Here is an 18,516-nt window from a genome sequence, read left to right as displayed (position 1 = left end):
TATTTCTTCATAATTTGATATTAGGTTTCATTATTATTTATTTGTCTTGAAATGCTGTCTTTAATTTATTTTAAAATTAATTGCGTTGACACTAGATATTTCAAACCATCTTATCTAATAATTTCAAATCAAAATTATATTTTAAACACCCATATATTTTTGATTTTATTTAATATTTCTCTATTGTTTGTTAAATATATTTAATATATTTTCTTTTAGGTTTTTATCCTTATTTTAAATTTAATATTTTAAGTATTATTTTCTGATTAATTATTGAACTGTGCTTGTTGTATTCAACTCCACAGTTTTTATAACTATATGTTATTGGACTCGCGTTCGTGTATTGAACGCATAAACAAATAAATATATGTGTTATGTATGCGCTTTTTCTTCACGGGCCAATTTACTCTACTGTAACAGCATATGCGTGGAACAAAACGTATAGTTGAGTGTCAACTGCAAATACACACCGCGTTCTAACCTCTATAGTCTATGTAATACAATATTATACGAATACATCGAAAAAATAATTTTATGTAGGTATAGCTGTACATACAATTTATATATATATATTTATATATATTACATAAATGGCAAACGGCGAGCAACAAACGCTCTGTATACGCGTATAATAGTACATAGACATTATAGTACGTTCGTCGTCATCGGTTCGGCTTGCGTGTGTATAATCGACGGGGGCACATAGGTGTTAACTGCGTTAAAAACGCATCGATGATTTATTACTTACACACACGTTATAATATTATCATATATAATAATAATCATATCATTATATTTCGTATTTAGCTACGTACCTACATATATATATATATATATAAACGAACTATATTAACGACGGTGATAGATAGGTACAATATTATTATTATTATCATCGTTATCATTATGTATATCGCCCGTTCGCCGCAGCATGCGATGACCACGAGCGGTCCACCGCAGGACGCCGGCGCGCACGTTCTCTGGCGAGAATAAATATATTATATTATATTATATTATTATAATAATATTTAAAAAATGTACAGTCGGTGTATACAAAAATATTACGAAGCCCAAGCCCACGCTCGCGATGTACGCGCGCACACACTCACTCAAAAACGCACTCGGGTATAGCCGGGCAGGAGACGAGATTGGCATCGATATCTCTGTCTCCGAGTATGGGTATAGATTAATCTATAGGTATGATAAAAATAAAGTTGTGTTATTAAATATATATACCAAGTATTATTGTTATTCATAATATTATTATTATATTGTGCGCACATGTGTCACAAGAATTATCCTGTCCACGTCTTGTCGTCGTACATATTGTAATACAATTACATATAGGATGGGCTATAGACGTGTGCATTGACAAATGGTTTGGGATGAAAACAGTTGATAAAAAAATAAACTGTATACTTAGATCATTATATTATTATATACGCGATTCTGTCGTTCGTGGCAGGACGTCGGCGCCACGTGCTCGCGACAAGGAAATAACAATGTTGGACATATTAATATCTACAATTTACAAATGCGCACTTCCTATAGGTAGTTATATTGCCACATTGACCACATACTGCTTGAGTCCTAAAAAGGGAATATTAGTGAATTCACCCGGTGACTTGCATTCCACCGTTTCGGGGATTGATGTTCGCTAAAAAATGTATGTTATCCTATCACTAAAATCGATATTCAATTTAAATTTATCATTCTGTTGGTTCATACCTATTTTAAATTCCAAGCGAAGGGATAAATATATTGATTTTACAATGATGTGTTTTTATTTTTTGTATATGTATACACGCTGAGTCTTTGATTAAATGTTCTGACTTTCTACTTTGAGAGTAATTTTGGATAGAAAATTGAATCTAGTTTTTACTTTAAAGAGATTGATATTAAAAATGAAAGAGCTTTTTTTTATAATCGGAAAAAACAAATAAAAATAATATTAACTGTATTCTACAAATGTATAGAGAAGTGTAAAAATCTATTCATTTTTATAATTCAATAACAAATTATAGACTAATACTCATTTCTAGTCATGGTATACCTACTATTTAAAATTTTGATTTCATTAAAGTAGTAATATTCAATACAAACTAGAAATAATAGTTTATAATTTTATACATGCATACAGCATATGGCTGACCTGTTGTACGGGTGATTAGTGATGACTATGATGTCAATCTTATTTAATGACTGAAATAGTTATGTTATTAAGTATATTAACGAAAAATAATTTGTACAATTTATTGAACACTTTAACGTAATGAAAGATATTCATGTATAAAATTAAAATAACTATACCAAAGTTATAATAGTATTTCAGAGAATACCTACTACTTATATACTTAACTATTTTTTTTTTTAAATAATATGAGTTTTAACACAGATTTTTCAAATTCAAACCTCGTTTTTTCTCCTTCTTTGGATTTTTTAATTTCATCAAGAATATAATTTTTTAGAATATAAGTTTGTTTTCTGGCTTTTACTATTCTCACGCTTTTAATTTTAATATAAACTTCGAATTGAAATCCCAACAAAGCATTAAAAATTATAAAGATTTTGATGTGATGTATAAGAATAATTTTTTAAATGAGAATGAAGAGATTCGACAGCATTTTTAATTCGAGTTATAAATTCAGACCGTAACGCCTATATGAGCGGAGGGAAAATAGCATCGTCACAAATATAGGTGTCAAAAATATAATCTGAAAATGTTGTTAATTAATCGAGTTGTATTATAATACTAAATGTGGATAATATAGTTTGCAATCAGCTAAACGATCGCGATATTCTATAATCTTTTTAGATTACGCTTTTGGCTATTTTTATCCATTTTATTTGGTGACGGCATCTACTAATTCTATATCATTTAATATTGGATAATTTATTAACTTTTGGTAAATGCACGCGGTCGCTTCGAATTAAGTGTCATGTGAACTGAAGTGTTAGGTATTGTAGCAATTTATAAATGGCGTATTATAGATTAAAATTTCAGATTTAATGTTGGCCCAATTACCGGATACAATAATAAAAATTGTTAAAAATAGTGGCCCAATCACCAGGTCTATCTATTATAAATGTAAAACGGAAGTGGCCCAAATACCATATTATACTTTTTGTAAAAAGGTTAATTGTGGCCCTAAATATTGTAATCGTAATGGCAGGGAATAGAAAAAGGAAGATAATCTCTGTTATAAATTATAATTGTATTTATTTATTATAGATCGTATTATATAATACGATAATATAATAAAATAATAATAATAAATAATAATATAATATAATATAATATAATTATTTATTATATTATATAATATTATAATATCATATATAATTTACTTTTTCTACTAATCGCCAATGAATAATATATTTGTACGGATTTATGCATAGTTTATACATGAGATGAAATATTGTAGGCAGCAATAAATTTATTTATATACAATTATATTAAAATTAAAAAATATAATTTGTTTATTGCAGCTGTAAATAATATATTTTAAATCCAAAATGTATGTTTAATCTTCTTCAGAATACAATTTTACGTTTGTTTTAAAAAGTATCAATTGTAACGTAATTAATTAAAATGTAGAGAATATATTATAAGTGAATAATAATAATAAAAATAAGATAATATTATTGTTATGCATATTTATTTTTTGTAAAATAATTTATAAAAACATAATAACAACAGACATTTTCCATTAAATTACTATCAAATTTATAAAATTTTTCATTGTAAATTTATTAGAATAATAAAGCTTTTGTAAATGAAAAACTATGCATATAGTATAAATGCTGCTGGAGGTATTGGCGTGTAATGGATAGTATTAGCGAAACACAACAAAAAACGTTTGACTTAACATAACTTTAATACCTTTAGGCTTTACTAAAATTTACAAATTATAAATTTGGAGAGCAAACAAGTACCTACACGAAATATGAACATTTTAAATTTGTTTTATCACTGATAAAGATATCACAGTACTAAAATTTAGTGCGCAGTTTTAATCATACCGTCTGGCTTATTTATTTTTATTTTTTTTGTTCGTCCGGTCAAATTATCATCACGAATTCCTAATAAAGCAATCCGCTTAAAGTTATGCCTCCCCACCAGCGGATTTCAGAAGAAACGCCGAAATTAGGTACACTCGATTCTAGCAGCCAACTAATCTGCTGTATTTAGGAACATATACGATATGTCCATATTATTATTAATAATAACCATGATAATAATAATAATATGTTCTACGACCGGGCGCGAATCGTGACGCGTCGCAGCGCGATCCCGTCCGTCGGTCGGTAAATATTTTAATACAACTAGGTCGTGATGGACAATTTAACGCGTTATTTACGGTCTTTAATCGCTTCGCCGCCGTCGCCGGTCCATTGGGTTCGCGTGTGCGCGTATTGAATGGCTTATAATTGTTATTTACGGTCCGGACAGTGAGCGATGCTGCGGGAGGAGATCCGAAAAATAAATAAACGTTCGGCGCTGCTGTACAAACACACGGCACACGCGCGTGCGACGCCGCCACGCCGACCGGACAATCGTACGTCTTATTACGGCCAATTAGAGATCTCTTTGTGCCGGGCGAGTATTCAAAAATGTTTTATTATTATTATTATTATTATTATTATTATTATTATTATTAAATATGTATCGGAATGTCGGCGGTGGTGGGTGAGTAAATGCTCGCATATTATACGCAGTGTACGGCGAGCGAGAACAATATTAATATTATGGTGGAGAAAAAAAATGTAAAAAATGAGATATATATTATTATCGTGACTCGATATTTTGACCGGCCATTGTCGAGAGACCGAGAAAACGGATTAGCTCTCTATATCTACGTCGCGGTAGCTCCTTTACCCAGCGATTTTCGTCCCCCATCACCGGTCGACGAAAACCGATTTTTCTTTTTTTTTTCTCTCGTTATGACCAGGCGCGTAATTTTCCCCGAACACATTTATATTAAAGTAGACAATTTGTTATTGTTCGACACGAATAATACTAATAATAATATTAATAGAAGAACAACTCACCGTTGGGGCGTATAGGTACTTACCGAGTAGTAGCAGCGACGACGACGTCGGAGTATAAATGACGGTCACGATTAAATGATTCCGACAGGTATAACGTCATGACATAATTAGGGCTGATGTTTGGATACGCTTTGTATTATACATATACTTTTCACATATTTTTAAATCAAGATAAGAACTTTTTATTTAGTATTTTTTGATAATTTTAAATTTCAAAAGGTTATTAATTCATTTTTTTAGAGTATTTTACTAAACTACGGTTTTTTAAAAATAATATTAAGATTTTCACTTTAAAAAATAACAACGTGCTAAAGTTTTTACCTAATCGAGTATTAAGTATTTTCTAATCGCGCATGTTTGATATTACGAAAGTTAATTGAGAACATATTATACCTATTATATTATTCACTAAAGTATATTAGGTCTATGTGTTTGAGAGTAATTCTTTTTCCTGGTTAAAAATATAAACTGAAACATTGAAAGTGAGTCAGTCCTGCAGTGAAACTTTTTTTTCTAAACATTTAAATGCATTATACAAGTTTATTAATTTAAACTATTTGTTTGTTAAAGCCTTTTTTTTTGGTCATTTAATTTCCAGTTTTAACTATAGTAGAAAATATAATTATAACTATTTTATACCTCTTACTTCACTGCGGTGTGATACAGCGTATATTATTATACATGCCGAGTGCCGACAGCCGTTCGTTTTGTGATGAATATAAAACGATGACGGTAAACAATAATAAACAAACAACCCAAACGAAAACGGAGCACTAGTCGTCGCGGGACAAATGGAATCAACAGATGAGGGGGTGAGATGATAATAATTAGATTCGGACGTAACACGACGCAGCTTTAGTCGCCGCCGCGCCATCGTTCGGTATGTGTAAATGTGAACTATTGTACGAACGTCACCGATGTTGTTATTACGACGACGACGACGACGACGCAGCAATGACGTGAAGTATGTATGACTTATTGTATACTATGCTTATACGACTGATAAAAGTGATAAATAAACATCACAATCTTGCGTTCGGAACGTGTGGTCATAATAATTGGTACCCGCGGTATGTATTTATACATACGTCTAAATTATTAACGTTTTGTCGGATTCCTGCTGCAGTATGGGACGCCTATTATGTGACGTTTTATGCGTACATAATAACAATAATAATAATAATAATAATAATAATAATAATAATATAATAATATATTATGTGTATCTAACGCGCTGCGATCCAAGTGAAAAATCGTTTTCCATTTATATTACTGCAGTACTACAATATATGTGTATACGCGTACACAGTTACACACTATACACACTTAACGTACTAATTGCATCGCATACCAGTGCAGTTGCACAAGGGTATTATAATTTATAATAATATATGTATGTATATTGTGTATAGGAATAATTATAATATGATCGTAAGTGCGCGTGCGCACGATCACATTTAAACCGTTAACGTCATCGCCGTTGTTACACAAACGCATCCGAATAAAGAGCGCAACTACGCGATCGTACGTCAACTTAAACGTTATCGTATGTATAACACGTCTAGTGGAATGGTACATTATACGACTGATTGCATACGGTGTAGCGCAAAAACCAATGGGTGTGTGAAAAACAATATGATGCATAAAAATTACTTATACGTTATAACTTATAAGTTATAATATTGTAAGTATAGGTTGATTCTACTACGCGAAAGAATAGTTCTATAGGTATATTCTACTGTTTTTCATACAACAATAATTGAACGATAACATATTATATGTTATCCATACTCGTATCTCCCATACCTATCCAATATCCATAGTAAGTTATTGTTTTGCATGATGAAATAAATTATGTTCCGAATCTATAATAATAGGTGTATAATATAATAGCAAAACAAATGACGTTCTTAATTGAAATATATTTCCCTAAGAGCTATCCCCGTGCATTTCGTTGCCCATATAAAAAACATCCGTGTTAAATTTGGTTCCTTAATACTAACATTTAGCATAACGCGCGTGGATAAAAAATATTTTTGGTTTTCTGACTCGGTGAATAAATGATATTTCCGACATATCAATTTTACATAGCTATTCTATCTAGCGTTGTTTTTTTATCATTTAACAGTAACAATTTTTTTTAGAATTATTTTTCTATTTTTTAATTATTTTTTTTTTTTTTTGTCGAACAGCCCAAATTTTATTTTATTTTTATTCTAAGCTAAAAATTAACAACTCATAAAAATTCAATAGTGTGAACAAAAAACAACGAAAAAATGTTGTACTATTATGATGCTACATCAACTATCTACTAAAATATTAATTTATAATAATTAGTAACACGGAAAAAATAAATAAATTTATGTTTGTATTTGCCTATAACCACTAAGTATCAGTTATATAACATTCTTATCGACAGATATTATTAATTGAAGCGTTGGTTATTTTTTTTAGTATTATCATAATTATTATACTAATTATAGCATTTTCCTCGAACTTAAATGATATTTGTATAATAGACTCGTTTTTATTTTGTTATTATGAATAATAAAATAGTATAGTTTTACTAAAATAATAAAATCCTTCTATACATGATTCATATTAGTGTTCATAATCAAATTAAAATTATTAATTTTAAAATCCGGAAGATAAAATGCGTGTATAGAGCAAGATATATCTTAGTCGTTAACTGTGTGTTAATTTTTATTAACGTGACATTTTTATTATTATTTTTTCTCGTGTATAAATTTTAAACCACGTTAAAGGGTTACCTAATTTTTTGTAATATTTTTGACTCTAATAATTATGATATCTAAAAATAATGTATATAAAAAAAACAAATAAAAAAAGACAAATCATAATCATTACGGATGACTATAAAGTGAATAAAAATTTAGGCCAAGGTTCGCAGTTGTATAATATTAGTATCATTTGTTACCGTAATTTAGACCGTACATCATCGCATTTTTAATATAACTAAATAAAGAATATTATGCTAAATTAAAACCAAAATTGTCTTTGCTGCATTATGATAATATTTTTATTACAATAAATTAAAATATGCATTAAAAAAAAAAAAAAATGTCATAATATTAATGAGATACTGTTATAATGGTTCCACGACGGTAGTGTACCTGAATGGCCTATTCAAAACGCCCGCGCCCTGCGAACGTCATTTTTTAATAAAAATTAAATAGAAATGCATTAAGGAATCAACTAAACATAATAGACCATATTTAACAGAGAAATATGCATTAACTTAATGATAAATTCCCGTCAAAAAGATTGAGCAATATCACTATATCAGTAGATTATAGTTTAGGTAATACAATATTACAAATATATTAACACAGAATGTAATTAAAATAAAATTAATATAGCACCCATACCACCCATAGTATTACTAAAGTGTTTCGGATTTATTGAAAGTTGTTCATGTTCACAATGTATTACAATAGTATAATTTTTCTGTCAATGTAGCGTACATTGAATATAAAATAAAAACACGATAAATATCGAATTCTAAAAATGAATATCTTGCAAATACGAGATTAACAGCATGTTTTACTGTATACTTATTTAAATGTGAAATAAGTCTTTTTACTAACGGGTATTCTCAGAAATATACAGTACCGATTTCAATAAAATTATATCAATAGCTACATTTCTTGAGGCTCAGAGGATGTTTAAAGCTATTTTTTTAATCCCTATAGATTACTTAAAGTGGCTCACCCATTTTTTGCTAACGCAAAATGAATAATTTTTTATTTATATAATATAAAGTTGCTATAGGATAAAGCAATACATTAAAAAAAAAATATATATATGGACTATACGAAAGGGATTTAAATAATAATAATAATAATAATAATAAACGTATTATTTGTTATTCAAATGTATACAGCAAAAAGTAATGCATTTATGATTTTTTAGTTAATACTTAATAGATTTAAAAACTACTTGACAAATGTTAACAAAGGTTTCAGAAATTGTTTTTAGAGATATTAAGAAAGTTTAGTAAGTAGTTTGAACCACGTTCGCAAATATTTTAAGCGTCGTATCAAATCCACCATAGACAGTTATTTTATCTCAAACGAATTAGCTCATAAAGCGAGCAACACCGATACCGATATGTCCACGAATTTAAGTACATTAAAATCGAAATACACTGAAACATTTCCGTATTTAATATTTGTTCATTTTTTTTCATACGAAGTCGCGTTATAATTATTATAACAGATATTATTATACATATATTATACGAGTTAATTATGTATAGTAATAATAATATAGTTCTTCAAAGTATAAAAATATAATACAATAATATCATTCGACGATGTGACATTGTATTATACCAATCCTTCTCCGAACCAATTATTTTTTTTACATAATTATTTTAGTGTAACAATCAATTGTGACTTATAACTTATAACAATACAATAATACTTTAAGTGCGCGTGTGTGTGTGTGCGCACGCGAACATATCGAAACAAGAATTTTATGGCAGTTGGTTAAGCACGCGTTTGTTATGTTATATTATTATCAATCGTTTCTTCGGAATACGTTTAGACGAAAACATAAAGAAAATTAAAAAATTAAAATAAAGAATCAGCACGCGACGAATTTAATTACGCGAAGACTGCGCGGCAGAGCGAGTGGCGAACGCGGTCAAAATTGAAATCGATTTCTCTTTGGACGAACCGACCATTATATATATATAATCATATCGGGCGTACTTATATATATATAATATGTTTAATATATTATTATTATACAGGGTGATTCAGCAAGCATATTTACCACATTTTCCTTCAATAATTCAGTTACTCAAAATTTAATTTTTAAATTTCTAAAAACTCCTTTAAAAACCATATTTACATAATCTTGAGATTTTCTATACTACTAGGGATTACTGTATGAGGATACACATTTTTTTTCAAATGATAACCCGCTTTTTTACTGTTAATATTTAGCAGTTATTTTTTTTTTTGAAAATTAAGCATGCCAAAGTCAAAATTTAAACAGTAGTTTTTGATTTGTTTATGTTTTTATGTTAAGAGTAATAAATCCATTAAAATAGGTTTAAAATATATGGAGACCAAGGCGATTTGAAAATTTTAGTAGTTTCCATCAACTTTTATAATTTGTAAAAATGACACAAGTATAATAAATATTACATCTCCAATATTATACCTATTTTATAGTTTTGTAAAGCTTTTATAGGGCTATTGTCCTTATTCCTCAGTGTACAAACGCGATAAAATTTACTTTTTGAAATAGGACGTTCAAAAAAAAAAAAAAAATGAACAATTTATGGTAAAATTGGGGAATCTTTCTGAAAATAATAAAATCGTAACATTCCTCAAGTAGTACAAAAAATCTCTCAAGAGTTTTAGTACCCGGTCTTTAATTATTAATGTATTATTTAAAAAATTCCATAAACCTGAATTTAAAATATGAACGTATTATTAGAGAGAAAATGCGAGTCAAGCGCATGTCGGTCGAATCACTCTGTATTCTTTGACGACGATTGCGGCACTCGGTCGAGACAATATGCCATTCCGCAAAACCGCAAATCGTAATAATTTACGCGACCACGACGATGACGACGATGATAATAACAATAACCGGCCGGGCGAAGATTTCAAACGACCGCGACGTGCGCACGGTCGAAGAGAAGAACGCGAACAAGACATAATATTAAAACGACGAGACGCGAGCGTATAATATATATATTACATATCGTCATTAACGTGTGTGTTATAAAGAGATGTGTATGCCAATACCTCTGTTCTCGCGCACAAAACCGAAACGATTATCGCACGCGTATTGTATACGTATGTTGTAATGCCGGAGATTTTAACTGTCCATTGTGACCGAGTATTTATATGCATATCGTAGGATATATACTGCAGCGTGTGATAATATTGTAGTCGCGCCGACCGTCGTCAGACCAGCTATTACGTACGCATATAATATGTATATACATACGTATTATAATATGGCGTGTGGAATGAAATGAGAATTTTTACGGTTAGACTGCGTATTATATTATATAGCGCGTACAACGGTGTAAAATAAAAAAAAAAAAATACGTAAGATTCGAAGAAAAAAAAGCGAAAAGTCATCGCGAAACCGATTTCTGTCGTCGTCATGTGCGTATACGTATATAGTACCACGGACTGACGAGGTTGACACAATGAGACACATTATTATTATATTTAAGTTTAAACTATATTAGGTACATTATTATGTATGATAATTAATATATATATATACACATTACACACAACTACGATATATATACATATTTTAATATGCGCGTGTTATACGTTTTTATGTGTCAATGGCCGACTGTCCGAAATATATGTACGCCTAGTGCCTAACTTCGTGTGATAATTTTGGAGGTTATACTATTATGTTGGATGGGATGAGACGACGGACGAAATGTTCTTGTTAAATAACGCCGTAAATCATTCGCACATATTGTTATAGATCACGGCCGCTGCACGAACAAATTACGTCCACTGCGCGGATATGTCTGAACACGTACGCTTATGAAGCTCTTTGGAGCATAACTACATTTTTTTTTAGGGCGGGTGACTTACAAATTTCGAATTCGTGTTTTTACAAATGCTTACGAATTATGCACGATGTTTTGGCAACTTAAAAATAGCAGAAAGGCCAAATTTTAAAGAAATTTGTCGATATTTAAACTTTTATAGATAATTAAAAACGATTGAATTTATATAAATTTCCGATTTATGATCATAAATTCTTACAAATCACTTAAATTACTTATTAAGTGCCTGTTGTAGAAAATTTTATAGACTTCACTAATAATAACACGCGCAATGCAAATAATTATAGGCAAATTAAATGAACGTAATTGATTTCATTTCTTGGTTGGGAGTGAAAAACCAGAGGGAAAATTAAATTTATTAACATAATACCTATATAGTAAATTTTTCCGCATATCCCGATAATTCAACTACACTGTTTAATAGAACGAAAAGTAATTTCCTTTAATTCACATCATTATTATACTAATGTGTTAGTTAGGTTAGATTAGGTTAGGTTGGTTGCGTGTAAATAAATAACCTATAAAATACCTATAAAAAATAATAAAATAGTTAAAACACACATTGTTCCCTATTCATCGTATACCCACTACGTGCTTATAAAATTTATATATGTATATTTTTTTTTCATACAAGCATTTATTTAAAAACATTTTTATGACGTTATAAGTATATACACTTCAATAAATTTCTGCAAATTATAATAGCCAATATAATGCTAGAGAAGGTATTGAAATTTAGGAACACGGAATAAGACGTAATTTTTGTATATATAACATATAGAATTATATTTACTATCTACTTTTACGTTTGAGACAATACGAGTGAATTTATTAAAAAACTATTAAAGAAGAGTTCATGTCACAGAGAAATAGAGCGAGTACGCGTTACACCTATTGTACCTACCTAATAGCATACCTTAGAATATAATATTATAATATAAACGCGTATTTTAATGATATTATTTAACTAAAATACCACGGTGTCTCCGGTCCGAATAATATAATAATAATAACATGTAATATGTTTACAATGCGGCGATGAAGACGAAGACGATCACATAAGCAATGACGAACCCCAAATAGATGTACAGTGCGTATATAACATAATATTATATTATACAGTGGTAGGTAGATAGATAGGTAGGTAGGTACCTATGTATAAGGGAAATGACATTGCGTTTTTATTTTCTCATATTTTTTTCTTTTCACCGTCTTTCGTGAACTCCTCCGTCGCGGCGCGCACACAATAGACGAATACGCCGCGATTATTATAATATAACAATATAATATATATATACATATATATATATATATATATATATAAGTTATAGCTCGTTATACACACAACGGGTTATTATATATTATATATTCTGCGACGACCCACACGCGGTTGCTGGTCCAATTAGAACGTCAGCCGAACCGCGGACACTACTGTACTGGTTGTTATACACATCTTAACGTCAATTATTATAATATACAACAGAGCAACAAACACAAATATTATAAGAATATTATTATACGTAAAGTTGAGCATAGTTTAAAATTCAAAACCAATTTAAAAAAACATTTTGATTTTTGGTTTTAATAATTATTATGTGTACAAGGAACTTTTATTTTATTTTTGAAAAAAATAATTATATTTAAGCAATATACGTACCTATAAAAAAAAAAGTGCCGGTTGTATCATTAGCCGTGGTAAATCCAAAAGGGTATCCACAGTTCAATGTTTATGTGTTGGCATTAAACATTGATATCATTAATGTGTTAACGGTGTAATCTTTTGTAATGCAATTTCTTATCGTTTTGTCAAGATCATTTTTAAGTTGAAAATTTTGGATTTTTGAATTTTAAATTCATTGGTTATTAAATCAGTTTTAAAGGGTTTGATTAAAGAATTTTTGAAATCTTTTATTTAATGATTTTAGGTTTGGATAAGAACTTTTTCCAGCTTTGATTGTTTAATATAATATGTACGATATAAGTACGAGTAAAAATATTCATATTAATGTTGTCTAATATCATAGACGATTATATAATAGGTATTTACAATAAAAAAATAATACAACGATGAGTAAATAATATTGTAATCTTTCATCGCCTTTCTCACATGAATCTATATCGGGGCACTTCTGCATAGATGTAAGTCAGGTTGAGTAAAAATGACTGATGAAGAAATGAGACATTTAGTTTTCGACTTAATGACTTTTTTTTTATACAAATCTTTTTTTAAACTAATTGTATCCGAGACGCACGACTCTTATTTGTTTTTTTTTTTTTAATGTACAGTTTGTTATTTTAAGTCATCGTACCTTGTATTTTGTATGCAATTAATTAATACTAATCAAATTATGTTAAGAATTAGTAATGTTTAAGCGAAATGTCCGCAACCAAATACATTTTTTATATGAATCATTTGTTTTGTAGTCAATGATTGTTGTATTTACTAATAATTTTTTACTTTTTAATAATTAAATATTTCAGTTAGTTAAATAATTGTGGTATGGAGAAATTTTTATAATCAAATTTATAATTTATCGCTTTTTCAATTTGATAATCAATAGATAGATACACTTAATTTACTACAATCTACTACATTCAAACAAAAAATTCATTTTGACACTGTAAATATAAACATTAAAAATATGAAAGTATTAACGAATCATTTGATCTTTTGCTCGAAGATTGGAGCTACAGACGCATATTTTGTGTTCCCTAAAAGTTTATTTCCTATTTTGTGAGATTTTCAAGAAAGAAATGGAGAGTAAATATATCCATTAGTTCAATATTAAGCATTCAAGAAATGACATATACTGGATATCAACGAAACGTATTCCGACTTGTATCCAACTCCAACTTTGATACTGCATAATATTATATAGAGTACATTATTATAATTTGTTCATCGAGAGAACGCAATCGAGTGGCGAACAAAACTTGTGTATTTCTGTTTATAAAGTCAATACACATTGGATTTTTTTCTTTCGTATGATTTTTATTATTATGCTAAGTGAATATTTGTTTATTTCTGCACCAGAAGAATACTTATTATTATCAGCGCACGCCGACTTTACAAAACTGTAGGTGTTGAATTAATGGAAAGATTACTTATCTATCGATGTTACTTTAATTATTATTGGACTAAAAAACATAACATAGTGCCGATAAGAATACTAAGTACTTTAAATACAGACACATAAAAGAGCTCTGCAGTAATTAAAAGACTATACCGATATTCACGGATTAGATTATTTTGATGTGTTTATTATAATGTTTGCTTACACAATAAACTGTATGGAATTTAAGGCCATTCAATCGTTTTTTTTTTTTTTTTTTTTACAGGCGTTAATGTACGTAGCTTTTAAATAATAATAAGAAAAAAAACTAATATTTGGTTTCCATAATATATTTCAGTTGAAGTGATTAAACTTTCTAGCATTTACCACTTACGTTTTAACGAAATTGAATAATATATTAAATATTTAAACCTGAAAATTGTACATTTACGAACCTGTAGAAGTGCGTATAATATATGATGGGTAAATAATATAGCCCTATATTGCTATATATATATATAATATTGTATTCCTTTATATGTAAAATGGTTCGAGTGACTTCTTTTTTTTCGTAACCAATCTATACAGCCGTAAGTAATTGAATTATTGTTAAGTTCTGGAGCGCCTTCAAAATACGTCGTATGAATCGAGCTTAGGTATAGGTGATTTGTTCAAAAATATCACACTCCCTACAATATAATATGTCATGTACGTATAGTACATTTTTACCGTTTAAATCCCAAAGAAATACAATATTTTTATTGTATTATGCGTATGTGTGTGTGTGTGTGTGTACAATACACCTGTGAACAAACAAAAAAAATCAAACAAACAAATGTATAGACAGACATACAGGCAAACGGACTGATGGACGGATACTCTACGACGCGGTTGTATATTAGGAATAGTCTATTTGTGCATATTGTACACACCACCTATATACTATGTTTTATTTAAGTCGTATCGATACAGCCGCCACTTCAAACGTGCCAGCCAGTCCGTTTCGCGTTTATTTTACCGGTGACTATTACGTACAGCATATTATATATATATTTATTTTATATGCAAACATAATAATACTATAACAGGTATATAGGTACATACCAAAGCACGTCGAACAAAATACGCGCATCGCGTTCGGAACTCTCAGCTAAATCAAAGTCCTCGACTGCGAGCCGCTCAGTGTGCTGTCGAATTTCCATCAATCAATAACATAATATGTTGGTGTATGTGTTTAAACTACGTATAAATACATCTTTCATAAACGGGACCACGCCCACGGTTTTGTGCCATTTAAAAAAAAACCGTTGCATAACGATTTTCGTCCTGAATCTTTTTTTATTATCTATTCGATTATTTTAAGGAGATTTTTTTCGTTGTATGTGCATAAAATATCATCCTTAAACAATACGTGAATTACCTATATACTGGCGATCCATTAAAAAAAAACCTTTGCTACCCTAATTTGGGTGGCGACCAAGCTGAGGTTTGAAACCACTATTCTATATAGGAAAAAAAATGAAATATATAAGTTCCTTTACGAGACAAATAAAAGTTGCGTATGTTAATTCCTACATAGCAGTACAAATAGTATAATATGTAAGTTCATACACATTTGTCGGCATATTAATAATATAAGGTAATACGATTGTCTTAAAAAATTAATAATTATTCTTGTCAACGTAAAAATCTATACTTATTATAATATTAAATTATTAAATGATAATTGTAAAAATAAAATATTTTTTATGTATGTTATCAAACCGATAAAAATGTCTTTAAATTGATAAAACATAAATATCATATTACATTATTTTTACCTTTTTAACAATGATTATTGTGTAGGAACTACTACTGTTCTCCTTATTGCTATACATCTGCCTGCAATATAATAAATAATAATAAAGCAATACGCCTTTATCTACACTCGATCACTGCGTAAAACTGTTATTTATAGTAAAACACTAAACGAGCAACGCGCTCATTTATACCGCTGATGAAATAGAGCGCGGAAAAGATTTACGTGTTAAATACCAAAAAAGTGTGGTAAAAAAATGAAAAAATAAAAAATAAAAAAATGTGCAAATTCTATTGTTACAGCGTTGCAGGAACGTTGTTCGCGAAACAGATAGCGTACGTATTATGTTGACGGGCATGCGCGCGCAATGAACTCGTATACAATATAATATGATGTATAAATTTGATTATAATATTATATCATAGGCGCCCCCGTTGAATAGGAAAAATTCGTTTACCGGGAAGAAACGTCGTGTAGTCAACTCACGAAGTCGGGTATATAATTATTATGTCTATATGCATATTGTATATAGTTCCGAATGTTAGCGGGCACGGCGGCGACGACCTGCGGACGGGATTTGATATAAATGATATAATACGATATAATACAATATAATACGCGTATAATGTAATGTGCGTAAGAGTATACGCGTGTGGTGTACAATATTACCTATTATTATATTATGTATGGGTGTACGTATTGTAAAGAGCGACGCAAATTAGTGCGTCAATCATTCGAGCGATACGGCCCGGAAAAATCGTATACGGTTTATAATGATGTCTGCGCAGAGCAGCGACGATGATTTATTACAGGTGTATACCGAGGCGTCGGCGGCGGCTATCTATACGCGCGCGCGCGCTCGAAGACGATCCGAGTAGGGGTGTAGTAGGTGTATCGTACTACCGACTACAGAGCATTATTGTTAGGTATATACCACTATACCAGGTATATTATTGTGTACAGAGTGCACGACCGCGGAGTAGAGTTTAACGTTTTCCACCGTGTGCACACGACGTGCGTATTACAGTCGAGTCCTGCGGTCGGCTCGAAAATAAATTTACGCCCAATCCGGTCCGAAAAAATAAATAAATAAATAAATACGCAACAGACTATTAGCCGTGTCAGTATAAAATACGTTGACAAACCTTAGCAGGATAGTATCGAATTGTATGAACGATTTATATATAAATGTCAATTAATAATTATAAACAACACGCACGTATTTTATTTGTTTTAATATTATTGTCATATTATCAGATATCGCTGTGCCGACTATACTAGCGATCGTGCGACACTATACGACTGACTATTATTCGTGTGCGAATAGTCATTTCATCCTACGCCGTATTCGTCTCATATCGTCAGAAATAGACGACCTACTGACGAGTAAAACAAAATAATAATTTAGTTGAGTTTCCGTTCGTTCCGATTTCGCCGGTTTAACTCTAGCCAAGACAAAAGTACAAAAGTACCTATTTCTAAAAATTAGTCTCATATACCTACCCATATAATATATGCAGGAGCCTAATTTGACAGATTTACAGCAGCAAGAGTTGTTATCGTTTAAAAAACAACATTTAGTATTGCTACAAGACAGTATTTAAATAATAGTATAAAAAAAAAATCTAAATAATTGAAAATATAGTATTTTGGTAGGTGTATATAGAGGTACGCTTGAAAAATCCAATTGTCAAAGTTCAGATAATTAATGCTTTACCAAAATAATAAAAAGGGCATGCTCGGTGAATTGCCCTGTACATACACCAGTTGTCACCTATACAATACGTTTTAAGTCGCGAGCTTGCGTGCCTATATAATATTATGTTCTTATTACGTGTATAATATATATGCGTGTATGTGTGCGCGCACGCGCGTGTGTGTGTGTACGCATGGATTGTATGCGCGTCTTGTTTGATATGAAAGGAGCAAACGTTCTTTTTTTACCACGCAACTAAAAGTAGATAACCGTTTTTTTTTTTTCAATAGAGAGGTGCATATGATTATTATACTGTCTATTTTACAAACCTAACCTA

The sequence above is a fragment of the Melanaphis sacchari genome, unplaced genomic scaffold, assembly GCF_002803265.2.
Source record: "Melanaphis sacchari strain LSU unplaced genomic scaffold, SCAv2.0 Contig182_pilon_pilon, whole genome shotgun sequence".
Taxonomy (NCBI): Eukaryota; Metazoa; Arthropoda; class Insecta; order Hemiptera; family Aphididae; genus Melanaphis; species Melanaphis sacchari.
This window is presented reverse-complemented; position numbering follows the sequence as displayed.